Source organism: Lepisma saccharinum, chromosome 4, assembly GCF_977018435.1.
Source record: "Lepisma saccharinum chromosome 4, izLepSacc3.1, whole genome shotgun sequence".
NCBI classification, from domain to species: Eukaryota; Metazoa; Arthropoda; class Insecta; order Zygentoma; family Lepismatidae; genus Lepisma; species Lepisma saccharinum.
This window is the reverse complement of record NC_139232.1, coordinates 16,385,033-16,403,549: the sequence shown is the minus strand read 5'-3', so window position 1 is coordinate 16,403,549 and position 18,517 is coordinate 16,385,033. Positions and strand designations below refer to the sequence as shown.

The window sequence follows — 18,517 nt, the reverse complement described above, 5'->3', positions numbered from 1 at the left end:
CTGAGTGAATCTAACATTATACGCATACCAATGATATACTTGACAATTAACAACTTATATTAAAATGAACGAGGTAAAGCGAATGGAGACAATAAAAAAGAAATAGATGTTAGTGATCCAGTGACTCATGTTCACATTCAGTATCCACTGGCTTTTGGATACCTACGTTATTTGTCTACTCTGGGTGTGAATTCTGAATAAAGCACGCATGTTGAGTTTGTGTCACTATCTAGTTCATAAATTAACTGCATCATCATCGTCGCGATTACCTTAGATAAGTAAAAGGCGATATAAAATATAAAAATACGTTGTTTGTTCTATGTCAAAGCTATTATAGATTCCACAAATATTTCTGTCTGTAACTGTATGAATGATAAGATGCAATATCCTTATTAGGAAGTAGCCTTCAGGATATATGTCAGTAGTTCACCTTACCTAACCGTGTAATCTGACCCTAAACGTGTGTGCTTGTGTTTTTCGAAATGTTGTTGAGAAGAAGAGAGAGAGTTGATCCAACATGAACACGTGATGAGATGCATCAAATCACAATGTTTAAGATGGGCAAGACATCCATCTCGTGAGAATGGCGGAGGACAGATTACCATGCTTAGTATTAAACCAGAAGCTCTGGGGAACAAGGCCCAAAGGAAGACCTAGGGGGAGATGTATCGATGAAGTTGAAGATGATTTGAAAAGCATGAATGTACGTAATTGGGAGAATGTACAAGTAGCTCAAGACAGATGAGGTGGAGGAGGATCGTTTGGGATGCCAAAGCCCACCAACTGCTGTAGGCAAGAGAAGAAGAAGATGATGATGAGAACATATGGACCTTAGTAGCGACTTAAATGGAATTTGAAGCTTTGTAAATATATTTTTATTCAAGGAAGCCTTTAGAATGTTAACAGCAATTGATGTGAAAAGTTTTCACATGGAAAATTAATAGAGGCATCAATTTATTGTACTGCAGAAGCAATAGGAGTCTGTTATGTGCTGAAATGAAACAGCGATGAAAAAGACTAGAAGCATTCGATGAGTGGGTTTGGTGGATAATGGAAAGTTTTAAATGGATTTGTAACGTGTGAAATGAACAAGAAAGAAATTTTAAAAGGGTAGAAGGAAAAGGAATTGGACAGGAGGGACTATCGTGTGAGACAGGGAAGGAATGTATGGCAATGTGGAAGAAAGAGGGAAGAGTAAGGAAGAGAACAACGCTTTGGGTGGCTTAATGGGAAGAAAGGGTTGTGTTGCCAGAAGTCCTCCTTAGTCAGGACATATTCCAGGAGGAATTTTGAAAGAGAAATCATAAATGTCATACATTTTGTGCGTTACATAATTTAAGTTAAGGAAATACTTGCTTCAATTGAAGAAAAAAAATAATGTAAGTTAGAAGTCTGTGGATTGCACTCCCAAAGTCAATAGTGAAATTCATTTGATTCAGACATTGAAAACAATAGTGTGTTGTGCTAGGACAAGAACTGACTGATGATATTAGAGAACAAAGTTTTGTGGTCACATTCTGTTCAATGTCTGAACGGTATTTCTTACCGACTGGAAGTACTCATGGATCCTTCAAAGTGCTTCCCAATCTTATTCAATGTTTTGATTTTATTCAACGGATAACCACACCAAGTGAAACTTATAGAACGATTTCAAGTTATGTTAGGAACATTATATTTCATATTTTGTATTTCAACTTACGTTAATTGCTGAATATTTGCATGCCATTCCAGGGCATAATGCAAATGTTGGATGACTATTTTCATTAATGTCAGAAGAATGAACTGAAGAGAGAAATAAATTTCTCATAGAGTCTGTAAAAGGTTTGGTACTGATTCAGTATAATTTCAAAGAGATTGGCTATTCGGAGTTGTACATGTATATTTTGATTAAACCTGAAATTTTGAGAAAAATTGGTTCCTCTAAGAAGTGCGACTGATAACAAGTGTAGTGAGAATGTATTTTTTAGTATTGATTAGAAGTTTGGAAAATTTTGTATTTAAGAAATCATTAAAAAAATCAAAATATTTCAAAGCTAAGAATGTGTCAGTTTTACATTAGTTGCTAACATGTTCTAGAAATGTATTATTTAGTTAGAGTGATTTGTGTCGTACATTTTGACTTATAGTCCTACATCTTGGGTCAGCATGCCATAATTTCCTAATCATAAGAAAGGGGAACAAAGCATGAAGAGAAGCTGTGCCTACGAGCACATTCCCAGATTATGGTGACAGTACAAGAAATTAATATAAGGGAATGTGGTGAGAGAGATCTTTATGACTAAGGTAAGTTGTGTGATATTAGTAGCTACGAAGTCTGTAGTTATTTGAGATGTGAGATAACATAGAATATACAGTGCTAAATGAAGTTTTGGTCTAAAATATGGATATTTTCATTTTGAGCAGGTATTTATAGTTTGTGTTTGTCTGTGCTTTCGAAAAAAATGATATCTAAACTGTGGTAGGAAAAGTGAAATAGAGTTTGTATCAATACTGTCTGATGTTCGAAAGAACGCATGTGCTATAGGGTGTCCCAAAAAATATTTACAAGCATTAACAGCTGAAATGATATGAAAGAGTCATTGCGTTTGTCCCTTATATTTTGTCATTCATTTTGCTGTTGCGATTAGCCTGAGGAAGTAAGAAGGGGATGTTGAATAACCAGAATGCAGTGTAGTCAAAAAATGCTGTCTACTTTAACTGGCTGCTCTGCTTGTGGAACATGAGTCACTGGAAGAACTGGAAAAAATCTGGAAAAAATGGAAATGAGATCGAACTGCTTCCAAGCGACAGAGGACCGAGCGGTGAGGAGTGTAGAGGAGCTAGTCGTGCGAGTTTCCATGCAACCACTACATCCCCTGCAACCCTTCTCCTACACAACTAAGGAGGGAAAAGGAACGGCCTCCCCCGCCTCTCACGAACACCGACAGAGGCGAGTATTCACCCACGCCTCCTGTACGCCATCACACCACCCCGATACCGAGACCAGGAGCTCCGAGGAGCCCATTCAGACAGGGCTCGACAAAGGGTGGAAGTATGGAGTTTTCACCAACGACTGCTTTTTCAGCAACCCGCTGGTGCCTACGTCCCTCCCGGCCTGGGTTGCATCCCCCAATGACTATTCACAGCTCCGCAGTGCTAGTTCTCCCCCTCTGAAACCCTCCTCCTTCCCCTACCCGTGAGTCAACCCTTAAGAAATGAACCCCAGTGTTTCATCTGGCCCCGAAACTGGCCTTTTATCGAGGGAGGGATTTCTTAGGCAACGAACGATTTTCTTTTGTGGAAACTGTAACAAAAAATAACATCTATTTTAGTCCTGTTTGTGAGATTGAAAAACAACGTAAATTAGCTATTTCCTGTATTTTGTATAATAATCACTTCAGGAGGCGGGTTTGCGTGTCCGTACAGTACAGAATATACATTGCTTGCGTTGTTCGTCTTCCTGTTGAGAAATCTTGGCGCTACAGTCGTCATTGACACGCACTTCTTCGCTGGCCTTCGGGTGTAAACAGTTAACAAGTAGCATTTATCATAAACATGTCTTACCTTGTATCCTCTGATAATTCGCCACTAGAAAAAAGTACAAGAAAAATTCCAGCAGCGATCTAATTAATCTGCCTTGTATATCCTTAATGTAAAAACTGAACTTTTATAAATGAATTATTCAAGGTCATTTAAAGCTTTGTGAAAATCTTCACTCTTACGCAAACTATGTTTGGACAAGGGTCCCGGGTTCGATACCTGGTGGAGGTACATGGCACAGTGGTTCGGATCCTACTTGAAACCGTAGGTCCAGTCCCGATTAGCTTTACTGTGTATAAAGTGGACTTAAAACACCAACTCAACTATGTTTGGAACATTCTTCATTCATATCTATCTTGATACAGAAATATGTTCCTGTCGACTCTGTGGCGAGCGCATTACGTGGTCGACTTAGATCACACCATCAAAGTTTCCTGGTTCGAGTCCAGGGGTGGTCATGGATGCAATTCTTCACCAATTTTAGCTAATCACCACACGTTCTCATCGCAGTGATTAGCCAAAGTGACAGAAATACGACGAAAATTAGGAAAAATGCAAACAGAATGCAAGAAGTTCACCAATATTAATCTCACATTCTAGATATTAACGTATATACGTATAACACCTCTACTTATATTAGCTAAAGCAGTCCTGGGGAACCCACCGTGTTTGTGGAAGAGAGCTCTCGTGCACATGTGTTGATTGAAGAGCGAGCTGCGGTACTGTAGCACTTGAGGAGGAAAGGGGAGAAGGTGATGAGCGAGGCAAGAGACTTAATCGTGTAGTGGGAAAACCCTCGTCATTTGATTCATGAGGAACAGTGCAGCGTGGCATTGTTATCATGGCAGAAGGAACAGTGGGTGGTTCCATGAAAATGAGAGCACCTTCTCCCACACTATTTTTCACTCAATTCAAACTGCTTTCACTCTCCTGCTCTGCCGCTGGCTGGCCTTAAGTTGCAGGCGTTATGTTCACATTGCACGGAGCGCTCACTTTCTCCACAAGGGCAAGCGAGTTGCTCAAGCCTCAGTTAAGGCATTGCAAAGAGACGGTAAGTGGCGTTCCCAGAAATTTGGGGGTATGGCATGACCATTTGGGAGCTATGCTTCATTTAGTAGTCACTACTATATTTTACAGCATTTCATTACTTGTTGTATGAACGTTGGGTCAAAGGGAGATTATAACTCGCCTTGTAATTAAGGGGTCCCAGGTTCGATACCGGCTGGAAGGACATAGTAGTTCCGATTCCACTTTAGACTGTAGGTCCAGTCTCGATTAGCCTATCTGTGCATAAAGTAGACTTAAAACAAAAACGAAAACAAATCGAACAATAATCTGATCTAGCAAAGTGTGAAATACTTGACGTATTACATAGTCCTAGATCTTTAGCCCGCGATATATTTCATATTCTGAAAAAATGCATCTGTTCAGAATTCCTTCTAAAGCCCTCAAACGTATATTGGTTTTTTTAGTTCCTCTACTGTCTAGATATATGTGAGTGATAGAAAATAAGCTTTCAGTGGCACGATATAATCGCAAATATCTGGACAACAGTGAAAACAAACCACGCTAAGATGCTCTGGACGGAATTCTAAACCAATGTTTCTACATTTTTTATTTTCGAGGATACATTAGGGGGTGCCCAGGTGTAACCCTCCCCCTTTCCTTCACTACTGTGAAGAACATCAACAGAAAAATTATTTCTTTTTGGCATTTACAGGTATTTTTCTTTTCTCTTTCTCCCCAAAACAATGTGACATTGTTTACTATAAATTGCGAAATACTTTCTCACATATGAAAGACCATGTCGCTTGAAATTGGGAAATGTAAATTTGGGGATCACACACAAAATAAATAATAATAATAATAAATTCGCTTAAAGGAGATCCAATGACTAAAATATATAAGAAATATAAATGTTCAGATTTTGATTTGAGAGATCTGAAAGTTGGACCTTATTAACTATTAAGTCACCAGGTACAATATTATATTTTATGAAGCCACGAGTGCTAGAAAACGTGAAAAATCTGAACCTACAGATTTATCTAATGATAGTGATTCAGCCGATATTAATTGTATAAATATAGCCTGGTTAGTATGCACCAATGTTGTCTTTCAATTGTTTACTTTCATTATTTAAATAATATAAATTCCATCACAATGATGGGAAAATCTGTGTTTATATAGTAACGAATACTCAAACTATAATGTTAAAATTTAACCTTCATATGCCTATCAGTTTCTGTGAAAAAATACATAAAGTTTCGACAGATAGGCAATTGAAACTCTCTTTAATGCACCCCCATATAAATTAGACTGCGCATGCCTATGATGTTCATAAGTTAATATGCCTCTAGAATGCTGTATTTTACAAAGAGATTGAACATATTCATACTAAGCATGCTGTAAAATCAACAACTGGAGCAAATACAAACACTAGAAATAAATACGGGAGCGCATTAAATACATGAATACATTTTGATCCGAAACTGCTATCATGCTATCAAAGAGAGATAGAGAGAACATGGAATATGGTATTCACCAGCCCCGTGTGAGTTTTCTGCTCCCAGGAGGCAGCACTTGGTGTCTGACTGTCGCTGTCGTGCCTGTGTCACTCTGTTGCCTCTGAGAAGGACAAAGTAAGACGCAGATGAACCAAGTGCTATAACGTTATGTATTCTCAGTTGAACCTAAATGCAACCAGAAATTATCAATGGCCCATCTGGTTCACTACAGTTTTTGGCGCAAGGTGTGGTGCACGGTCATTCCAGTGTCAGGCTGGTAAAAATAAACTGTATTCAACGAAGTAGAAAGTAAGCTGTGTTCAATTTCAAAAGATTCAACAAATCTCTGTGTGCTGCTATCATCTATCTTTCTAGTGCTTAGTCTCGTTGCTAGACCACCATTTTTGCTGACGAGGTATTTTTACATCCTTGGTTATGCAAGCGAGCATTCTTCTTTGTGAGTGTCGCTTCATCAATTTCATCACATCATAACTCATCTTCGCGATTAGCCAAAAGTGGCAGAAAGTGAAGTAAGATAAAACCCAATCAATGTGTAAATCTTGAAAGCTTACCTTCTACTAACAGGCACTCCTCTTGGCAGGTGATATATCTTCGATGCCTTTCCCCATGTTGTTGGCTTCTATGACGTCACAGCATGGCTAGGAAGTTGAACTTAGCTCCATCATCCAGGACACATGGCTTGTTGAAGGTGTCATAGCCTGAGAAATAAAATGTAAGTTTGTGTAGAAATTAAATCATTTTATTTCTTTCCAATAATAATAGCCGTCTAAAATGTATAAAATGTGAAATTTTAGATTCTTGACATTTGCAGGAGATATCTAAATGTAATTTTAAAATTTTCGAAAGTAAGAATTGAAGATGACTTCCGCGGCGGAGTGGTTAGCACAGAGCGCTATTCACTCAGTTATGAAAATGTTCGTAAAACATCCCCCAGTTGGGATAATCTACATAGGCATCCCCACCTCCTACATTGTCTCCATGTTCCTCATGCAAACATCTTCCCCTTCCCCTAACAAGTATAACCTCAGCTAGTAATTTTCACATCGAGCACTGGAGAGAGTAAAATACAAACATATACTATTTATATCAAGCTCTATTTACCTTTTGTTCTTTCAATCTCATTTAACAACTCAGATTCAATTAGCGTTTAAATTAGATAATATCTATGGAAACGTTTAGCACACAAGTATTGTTGTCTTCTAAGAATTGTCTTCAGATAACACGAGGGAATAAATTTAAACTTTTTTCTGTATCCTGGATGAAATCACGTGTTCTTTACTAACTTCTGTGCGAGGAATTCAGAGAATGTCTCAAAATTTGTGTACCACGTCAAATTTCCGAGATATACAGGGTATTCCAAAAGTCACGGAACAGAGATATTGAATGTTCTCAACTTTTGTACAAAAAAACGATAGAGACATGAACCTTGTATTAGTTATTAATTTGTCTATGTGGATATTCTATAAATATTAAACACGAAAATAATTATGTGCATGAACGTTCAGTATGGAATAAATGCTTGTAAGGTGTAACAAAATATTGTACGAAGGATAGAAGAACATGAATAAAAGACAGATATGGAGTCGCTTGCAATAATGGTTTATGTGTGTCGATGGTCTCAATGGGTCTTTATCGAATTGATAAAAGAACGATACATTTTTATGCATTCTATGCGTAGAAAGTTAAAAAAAGGTAATGTTCCCCGTGCATGTAGTACCGTGCAATGAAAGCATATTAGGGGATGTGGGAGCAATTCTGTGCATTTCAAGCGATTTGTGGGATTGATTATTCATAAAAAAACACGAATTGTACTGGCAACATTGGTCGTGTCAGAGTCCAGTACTAGGTGCGCCGATATCTGGCAATGTTACTAAATTAATTTCCAGATGAAATAAAAGATTTGAAATTTATCGTGCCAGAAAGTAACCTACCTATATATTTTCTATCTAACACTATCTTTTATATATAGAAAATGTACTTTTTTCGGTTAATTCACATTCAGACATGTTCTTCATAATAGGAATCATTCCTAATACGTACTTGTAATTTAATTTATAAATATATTATTTTGTAAACATAGATTATCTTTATTATAAATCAAATCAAATAATATCTCTTCAGTGGTGCTGTTATAAGAAAATTGAAAAGATTGTTAATTTGGCAATACTGTATTATTAATTTTTTTTGTTTTGTAGAATTGAATGTAAGCAGTAAGCACCAAGCTGTACGCCGTGGAACAGCCATTCTCTGTATGGGACTGTATTGTTGATTGTCGGGTCAGGGAGTTGAATTGTTTCGCGTTACTTTGGTCCATAATATTGTAACACTACAATTGTACGTCCAGCTACAATACTACCATAACATTGGCGGTAACGTCCAGGATACGAATTCCCAGGCAGAGGGGTAACGAGGCAACGATCTTCTTCTATTAAAATTTTCCCTCCATCAAAATTTTCCGAGAAGAAAACAAAGATACGAAGAAGGAAGAACAAATAATAATATCTGTCAGTGTATGAATGTTGCATACATCTCTTGTTCTCTCTCTCTCTCTCTCTCTCTCCTCTCTCTTTAGAAATGGCAACAGCATGGGGTTAAAACGTACTTCTATAGTCATAGATAAGATTTTAAAATTTTATCAAATTGGACTAGTAAACAATGGTGCCGTTGTTACGAAGGGGGTTGTCACCCTAGGCCTCTGGAACACTGAAATTATACCGACCTGTTATTTCTCCTTCATTTCTCACCTCCTTTCGTCGGAAATAAAACATAGCACTTAGTATCCGGCCGTCGTATCAATTCGGGTAGGAGATATTTTATTATTGCCGTTTCTTGTCTATGCAATAGACCTAATTGGTTGTTTGACCGCAAGTAGGTAAACACGGCAACAGAGATTCACTGTCATAAAGGTGGTCTCCACGCCGGATCCTAGGCCGTCCCGGCTATACATGTTAATAGGAAACTAATGTCTTCTTAAAGTCTCTTATTTTTTGTCCCTCCACCTAGTTATCTTTAATTTGCAATCGAATTTGCAGATTTGAACAATACCACATACTTCTTGAATTAAGATGATGTGGAATGCACAACCGACTGCCCGTTTATTAGCCACATTTCTTGAATGTTAGGTTTTCTTCTCGTCGCATTCAACAGAAAAGAGCAGGTACATAATATTTATTCAACGTCTAATTATGCCCGCTACATCTAGGAGGGGGGGATGAAAATCCAGTGCAGGGAGTGCAAAAATCTATTCTGGTCCTGGGCCCTGAAATATCTAGATACAGCTCTGATAAGGAAATATTTCCTTTCCATTAACCATCAACAGATTTACAGCATTGTAGAAACATAACACAATAAAAGTATGAAATTTAAATTTTCATTATTAATAAAAAGCAATAATTAAATAAAATCTAACATTTATTAAAAACATTTCACCCAACGTCTCATTTCTTTATATTTTGAAATTTTGAACAAGTATTTAAAGGAAATAATTTGCTAGTTTATAAATGTAGCAAATTAATTTGTTTATATATGTTTAGTAATATTAATTAATTATTTAAAAATTGACATATCTTCCATGACAATTATATATATAAAATCAAACGCTGTAAACTGTATGCTTATTTATTACGATATATAATAATGTATTATATTGTAGCAAACAGGCTTACAATAACCCTCACATACCAACACATACGACACAAATGAAGGTACATATGATGATTTGGCACGCAAAAAGTTTGCAATGTTGCCAAATTACAAGAAAAGCGGAATTCAGCAGTGCATACATTATCCATATTATACTAAATTTGACGTCGCGCGTATCTACAAAATTGTACATGGTGGAGAAAAATGAGTAGCAAATCCGAAATCAGCATACCGAAATTAGTTGAGAACACCTATTCGCTAACAGGAAACAAAATGGCTGTTCCCTAGTGTAATCAAAGCAGATCCCACTAGTATATATTGTCGCAACAACAATGAAATTGTAAGATTACTAAACGTCTTGATATAATAACTTTGAAACACCTTTTATGCAAACGTTTTTTGGTTCCAACGGTACGGTCGCAAAAGTGGTCGCGTTTTGTAGATCAACGTAAATGATGGGTTGTTTTATGCACAGCCGAACGTCTAACTTGCCGCCAAACTTTGAGACACATGACATGTGGTGGTCTTAGGAAACGCCATCGGTGAAAGTCGTAAAATATTTTCTAAGTTCATGGTGGCTTATGATCCATTTACACAAACGCGGCGGTTTCTGTTGTCAGCTGATTTAGACATCAGATTGCCCTGTCGGATAACTTTAGTGAAGTTGCGTGTTACTTTTCATGAGAATGAGATTGTGTCAGAGTGTTTCATAATTATATTAATTAATCCTAAGACTTGGGGAATTGACATCAATTGGAGAGAAACTCTGAACTTCCGTTCTCATTGAAGCTCGTAACAGTGTAACAGGACAGGATATATCCAGGTGGATTGCGAAGTTTTCAAATAAACATTGAATTTGACTTTATGTTTTTCCTATGTAAGTGTGACGTGACACACATTTTTTGACCTGATTTTTCGATTCAGTGGGTTGGAATTGCTATCACTGTAACTTCTACAGAAAAAAAATGAATTTATTGGCTAGTGTTATTTGTCCACGAACACATATTTACATTTCAAATTATAACCTACAATCCGCAAATTTTGGTACTTCTTGTGTTCACTGATCATTAATTCTTTGTTTGCATGAGTACACATTATGCATTTAATTATAATACAAGCCATACGTACTTTCGTTTTCTTGTTGATTAAATTTTGGCTTTCACAATTGTAAAAAGCCAAAGAATTCTGCAAATATTCAAACACAGCAACATTTTTCTTTGCAAGTTTTGTAATATAAGCTCTACGGAAACGATTATCACGTGGGCATTGTTGTACCGTTGTATTGTCGTAAGCCATCAATGTAAATGTTCTGTACAATGATAATCTAAGTTGGGCTTTTAACATAAAACTTTTAAAGTAATACGAATTTTTTTTACCCAGCAAATAACATTGAAACCATTAATAACTGTTTGCAATGTGATATTTGATATGGATCAATATATAGAAAGAATAAAAATAGAGAGTTTCGCTTAAAACAACTTATAAATATATTAAATTATGTGTATATCTGATCTGAAACGTACGATGCACGATCAGAGAGCCTGAATATTGCATTGAAAACTGCAGAGAACAATGATTGACTAATGAATAGTGAAAGGTTTTTCCATGCTCCAATGGGATTTTATTTATAACTATAAATAAACAAGGGAGAAGGACACAGGTTGGTATGATGAACTAAATTGTAAACTAAAAGTTTTAATTGAAGAAACAAAACATGTTCACTGTTAAAAATAGGACATTCAATTTCAGGCACATTACACTAACTGAAATACTATTTTCAAAATTAATAACATTTGGATAACTGGCAGATCCAAACTTGATGTTAACCACGTAATGCACTTGATAATCACAGAAACATATTTTTTCTTGAGCATGCCCTTTATTTTGTGTCTTCTTTGTTGAAATAATACGTTGAAACGAACAGTAGTATGTTTTAGTTTGTTTTTTAGAATCTCTTGTGTACTGCATGGAGATACTGAAGTCATTTTTAGTTTCCTAATCAAATAACAATTATTCAGTGTAATCTTTAAAAAGGAAAGCCTTTGTTTCTTTGCAGCTGTTCATGACAGAAATTCAATTGCAAGACAAGTTACCAAATTAGCAATAGTTACATATTTGTTGTATGTTCTCGTCTGCCTTATACCGGATGAGGAAGGAAGCAGATATAAAAGATAGAAAATTACTGTTCTTGGGTAGCTCGTCCTGATTTTGTCAGAAAACCTGATCAGCATACTGAACCAAGCCATCACATGAGATACGACTTCAATAATATAATCCGTTTCTATGGTCAAATAACTCCAAAAAAAGGTAATAAAATTGTCAGTATGCATAGGCGGAGAAATAATTTCCTTTTTTATTACATTATACTCTGTCTGTATACGTAGTGGGGTTTGTCTGTCCCACAGATGAAGGCAAACCTCTGTCTGTTGTAACGCGTGGCAAGTTTTGTTCCAGCTTACAAATCACATAAAATACCTTCGCTCACTTCAGTGTGCTGGTTCTGCAGGCACAAGGTCATGTCGACTGAAAAACGGATACCACGTGACTCCGGGCAAACTGTCAGCACCGCAGAGAAGCTTCGGTAACTTTTGCGAGGTTCCTTCTAGTCCTTGACAGAGCGCATGCTCCGTAATTATGTGCAGAGCTTGAGACTCTAGTCGCATAGAAACCAAGAGAAAGGTTTTCCCAAGCCAAATTTAGCATTTTTCATGAATTTCAAATGGTCAAAATATTTCAAACCATGTTTTCTGTGTATAAAATTTACGTATGTTTGGATTGTGTGCTCAAATGTTGCAGTAAACATAACTCCGTGATACACAACAAAAATTACAAGAGCTTCAAAGATTAGAAACTTCGCAAGCGTTACTCACAAGACGATTATATTGTCCGATTGACAGAAGACCAGGTGATGGGGTGGTAGCGTGTTAGTTTGACACGCAGGAGATACTGGGTTCGATTCCCGTTTGATTGCCTCCAATTTTTTTCTTAACTGGAGCGACTATATATTTCAATTTATTTATTGCGAACATTCTTATTTTATTTGCTGTACGAATTGTTGAATTTTGAATTGAATTTTGTTTTCCAAACAATTACGATAATTTCTTGTGAATAGTATTATATGTATTTCTGGATCATTTTCTCGAAAGAAATATATACTTTTCGCCAGGCATAACATTTTATTGAGTATGTTCGTAAAATGATGAGAAATGTGAGAAAACTATCGTAAAAAAATATTTTTTACAAATAAAATTTAAAATGGTAAAGATGTAAAAATGTATTTAACCTTTACTCTAATAAATTATTAAATAAAATGCAATAATTAGTTGCTCGATTTATTTAAAAAGAAAATAGTGCAATAAAACGGGAATCGAACCCAAAGTCTTTTTTACGTGAAACTTATCACCTACCACGCTACCTCCATTTTTCTTCTTTTTAAGTCCACTTTATGCACAGTAAGAAAACTGGATCTATAGTTTAAAGTGGGATTCCAATAACTTGTGCCTAAACAACGTATCAAACTTATCAATACTCGGTTCGGGCATTTTTCAACTACTTTCTAACGTGTTCTATAGAAATATGTATTATTTATCGGGAATGTTTTGTGTCCTACATTTTGACTTAATGTCATACATTTTAGGTCAGCATGTCCAGCGAACTGGTAACCCTAAGTTAGTGTAATGTGCCTGAAATTGAATGTCCTATTTTTAACAGTGAACGTATTTTGTCCCTTCAATTAAAACTTTTAGTTTACAATTCATCATACCAACCTGTATCCTTCTCCCTTGTTTATTTATAGTTATAAATAAAATCCCATTGGAGCATGGAAAAACCTTTCACTGTTCATTAGTCAATCATTGTTCTCTGCAGTTTTGAATGCAACATTCAGGCTCTCTGATCGTGCATCGTACGTTTCAGATCAGATATACACATAATTTAATATATTTATAAGTTGTTTTAAGCGAAACTCTCTATTTTTATTCTTTCCATATATTGATCTATATCAAATCTCACATTGCAAACAGTTATTAATGGTTTCAATGTTATTTGCTGGGTAAAAAAAATTCATATTACTTTAGATTCGAACATGCAAACGCAAGTATCAAAGTATTGCTTTAGACAGCACTCATGATTTTGAAACTTGGAGAGGCAATCATTTTACGGTGAACGTGAAAGTTGGTGTGTGTTGACAGACTGTAGCTACTGACATATTGGCACTCACAACTAGGAAACGTTCTCAATGATCACGTGGCTGCATGCTTTTCGCTAATAAATAACTGCGTTTTTTCAACACATACACAAATACATCGTCGCTTCGGAACATCAAATTTTCATCTTTGCTGCTTTCAGATTACCAACATACGAAGTGGCATGCAATTCAAAAGGTTTTGCAGAAACCTCAGTTATATAAATAAGATTGGATGAAATTAGACAAAAAAAAAAAAAACTTCCATTCCGCTGGGCTCAAACTCGGGTTGCGCGCATGCTAGTCCGACACTATGACCAACACTCCAAATGAGACAACACGAAACTCTTTCGCAAGTAGTCGACTAAAACGCAAATTAATTTTCAGATTGCTAATTCCCAAGGTATAACATGCCTAGGCAGATGTGTCTTGCATTTTCTGTACTTTGGTTATTTCAGTCCTTTGGTCTCTCCCTAGGTTTATCACTTCAAAAATGAGGAATATTTTTTAGACAAAGATGATAAAAAGACAAAAAGGAATAATCACCCTCGCAAAAAAAGCCAGAACTCGAGTCTTGAACCTTCGACGCGAGGTGTGTTGCTTGTTCTAACTATATCTGTGTGTTTTCGTTAGATTCATGATATTTCGTGAGTTGATATGAATAAAGTAAATAAATAAGACAAGTGGGTGGAAGGGACTGGAGTATCGTAGCTACGGAACCATTGAGAAGATATTTATCGCCTAGATAGAGAATCTCTATATCCCCTTGTGATAGAGAACTTATTAGAAGAATGAAAATACAGATTAAACGAACAAATTTGATGTGTATCCTTTCGTCAAAATGCCTAAAAAACAATATTACATACTTCTTCACTAATAGAAAAGAATATAAAAAATTGTCCTTGGTGGGGATCGAACCTAGATCTCACTGGTGAAATCTCTGTACGCTATCCAAACACTCTATCAATAACACCATGTTTTCTTCTTTCCAGTCAGTCTGTTTCCTTCCTCAACACCTGAAGACGAAAATGCATCTTAATTTCTCTCATAATTGTTTCATTGCCTATTAATAGAAACCACGTATGTCAAAAATAGACGCATTCTTTCTGTGAAAAATCCCATGTTTCGCACATCGTGCTTCTCCATTTACTGTTATTTGGACATTCACTTGGAAGTTAAAACTTAGCTTTTGTGTGTTTATTTTCACGTGCATGTGTGTGAGAAGAATGGTGTGCACGTGTGTTCGATATTTTTCTGGGTATTATTTTCGTTCAAAGCATTAATATAATTGTAAAATATGGGATTTACTGTAATGAAAGGAGTGAAAATATAAACCCAGTCCGTCAGGTTCGTTCCCAAACAACGTGGACCGAGTATTATTCCCAGTGACGTGCGGTGTCGTCGACACTTGGGGTAGCAGTCAGTGGCGTGCTCAAGGGAGGGGGGTTGGTGTGGGTCACACCTCCTCCCTTTAGGGCCAGTATTCCTACAAAAAAGAAGAATGTCAATAACAGGAAAAGATTGCAAAATTATGAATGAGTACTAGAAAAAAGTACACGTAAACCCCACCCACATTCGAAAATAAAAAACTATTCGATTTGACTCTAAGCCAGAGATCCTGGGTTCGAATCTCGGATTGGCCATTTGTCTTCTTTGTGTGTGTCCCTTCATCAATTTTGTCGTACCAAAGGTGGCGGAAAAGCGAAGTAAAATAAACCAAATTGAGCAATCAATCAATGATTTGATTTCATTTTTGTTACTTAGCGTCGCTTTTTTGTCACATTTGGTTAATTCCGAAGACGATACGATGAAATTGATGAAGGGACGAACACAGGGAACGCCCATGCCCGGGTCGGTGTTCGAACTCGGAACTCCTGGTGTCGTAGCGCACTGTGATAACCACTCCCCCACGCTTGGTTGATTTGGTGACAGGTAACAAAACACAACACACTTTTTTGTAGTTTCTTCAATGATATTCATTTGACTTTTTGAGTTCTGAGATACATTTTTCATTCCAAATTATTTCATTATTCACTGCAACACATAGGACAAGAATGCGCACTCATCACGGGTTCGAATCCTGGCCTGGATTGTTCATATGAGGTCCCTTCACCAATTTCATCATATCATCACTCAATCCTCATTTTCGCGATAACCAAATGTGGCAGAAAAGCGAAGTAAAATAAACCAAACCAACAACAATATGAACACGCGTTCTGTTGCCCAAATAAATACATCCGTATTTATGACTGTTAGAGACCAAGAGTAGTATATTTAAATAAAACCCTACTAAAACGAGAGTCAGAGAGAGCCTGAGCATATATTTGTAATTTAATCATTATATATTCCATATTTGAAAAAGAAAAAAAGAAAGAAAGCATAACATTATTGTCTGCACATAACACGTTCCCATACATACATACACACATATTGTACAACGTGTAAAACGTTGTGTAAATACAGATAACATAAGTACTGCAGAAAATTTTACCCTGTGTTCTTTAGAGGATTTACAAAAAAAATATAAGCAACCAATCCCCTATCTGCCCTATAGGAGATAGACTGGGGGACCTGAAAGCCTGGGCTTTCAACCATTGCAGCGGGGTGCGAGGGGACAAGGGAGGTAGAGAGAAATCTTCCTTTTCCTTGGGCCAGCCGTTTCTACCTGGAAACTGGTCTGGCGGAAGAAGAGCGAGCTAGGGTATCCAGCCAGCTTTGCCCGCGGAGAACACTGATGGACGAGAAGCGCGTGGAAAAGAAAGTGTTGCGCATGAGCTGTGGTGGCTTTAACAAGACAATAAATATTGTGATTTGAATATAATTCGAGATGTGAGATTGATTGATCTATCTCTGCTAGACTAGCTACTCCTCAGTGCACGTCACTGATTATTCCATGTCGAGAATATGATCCATTACGATCGACAATCTTCATCTCGTATTTCTGTTTGTCATCACTACTCAATTTACAGAGATGTATACCCGTGACTGGTATACAAGCCGCAGAATTGCAATGCTGGTTGGGTTGTCTAGTCACAAGGCGCTTGGTGGTCAGACATGGATGGCTTTCTTCAGTTCTTCTTCAATAGGGTCGTTACAACCCTGAAGTGTCCGTGACTGTACACAATATGAAAACTGTAATGTTAATAGCCGACTCTAGCGACTGTCGCGGTACCGGTAAACCGGGAAAGACAAGCGTTGATGCCGGGCCGCTTGCCGCCGAGTCTCGTAGCGAATGTCAGGGAATGCTCTGTATAAATCCAGATTACTTATACTATATTATGCTTATAAGGACATTAATAAATTTCAGGCTAATATTATTTGTTTACCTAATGCACCATGCTTCATGACAGACTACTTTAATATGATATCTCCCATGAGGATTCATTTTCCTGCCTACCCAAGTAGAGATTTCAGGAAGACAATCCCTACAATTTCAAATAATATATATCAAGACTACATGCAGTCAAAATTACAATGCGAATATCCAATATATATATAGCCCCAATCCCACCACTGACTCACTGACATAAATGTTCTCCATGAAGGAAGCCCCGGAGGCGAAAAACGCCCGATTACGAACCCCCATGAAATTGTCCCAAAAGGCAGAGAAAATTAAGAAATAGCCCAAATAGCCCTTCCTAAGGGTGAAAATTCCCTTTTTTCACGTCCTTAGCAACCGTTGCCACGGGCATTTCATTTGCACACATTGTTTCCTTTAATTCTTAATTGTCGAGATACATTATATTTCTTACAGATCACACACAGATGAGTGAACTCCCGGTTTTCAAAAGGTGCCTCAAACAAGGGTGACATCTACATAAGAAGAAGATTCAGTCCAGCCAGATACAATTACGTATTGGTATAATCAATGCGAAACTTTGTACATCATACTTGTTTCAACTTAATGTTTAGAGGTATAAATAACAAACAATTCTTTAGAGCTTGCCGTGCTTGTTGTTGACCATGGAAACGGACGTTGCTAGGGAACTTAAAGAAAGTTTATTCTCACACCAAAAACTACTGTAAGGGAATTATGCTAGACTTTTCGAATTTCAAAACATGAGCTTCAGAATTTATTACAGAGGAGAGGTAGGGTTTTGATGGGAATGACGGAAAAAAATATTTTTCAATTACGTTTAACAATGCGAAAATGACAAGAGACGTAAAATATTGCTTATCCGATTTAGTGTCGCTATTCTTTTATACAAAACATCCTACTAACTATCTTGAAATGGATATTACTTCCTTAGTTTATCATTAAGAAAATAGACAATATTTGTACCATATTAGAGCCCAAACACACATAATATTACGTTGACAGCTTTTCAAATAAGCGAACCACGTCGGCTAGAGCAAAGTTACCTTGGGCGAGAGCACGAGACGCTCGCTTAGCCTTTTTCGAAGGGTGGAAATACCCGTTTCATACTCCCTAGCAACGTCTGTTTTCGTCCAGGGGCTAGAAATCCGCCATTTTTCCCTCATGGGTTTTACAACTTCTGCATACAATAATTAAATTTGAAATTAACATACCTTTTTAAATATTTTTCTAATTGCAAAATAAATTGGAAAATAGTTAATCTTGATATCTAAAATAACAACAAATCTCCTGCATATGTTTCGATTTTTATGAATCGCACTGATTAATGTA

General features: G+C 36.8%; 1 long non-coding RNA gene across 1 annotated transcript; it reads right to left on the bottom strand.

The window, feature by feature from the left end:
* Positions 1-3,392: 3,392 nt before the first annotated feature.
* On the bottom strand, positions 3,393-10,904 carry LOC145987105 (uncharacterized). Its single transcript, XR_014441619.1, has 4 exons — positions 10,815-10,904; positions 6,596-6,742; positions 6,062-6,144; positions 3,393-3,567 (listed from the first exon to the last, which is right to left on the bottom strand). It is a non-coding gene; the product is annotated as an uncharacterized LOC145987105 (long non-coding RNA).
* Between the last annotated feature and the right edge of the window lie 7,613 nt (positions 10,905-18,517).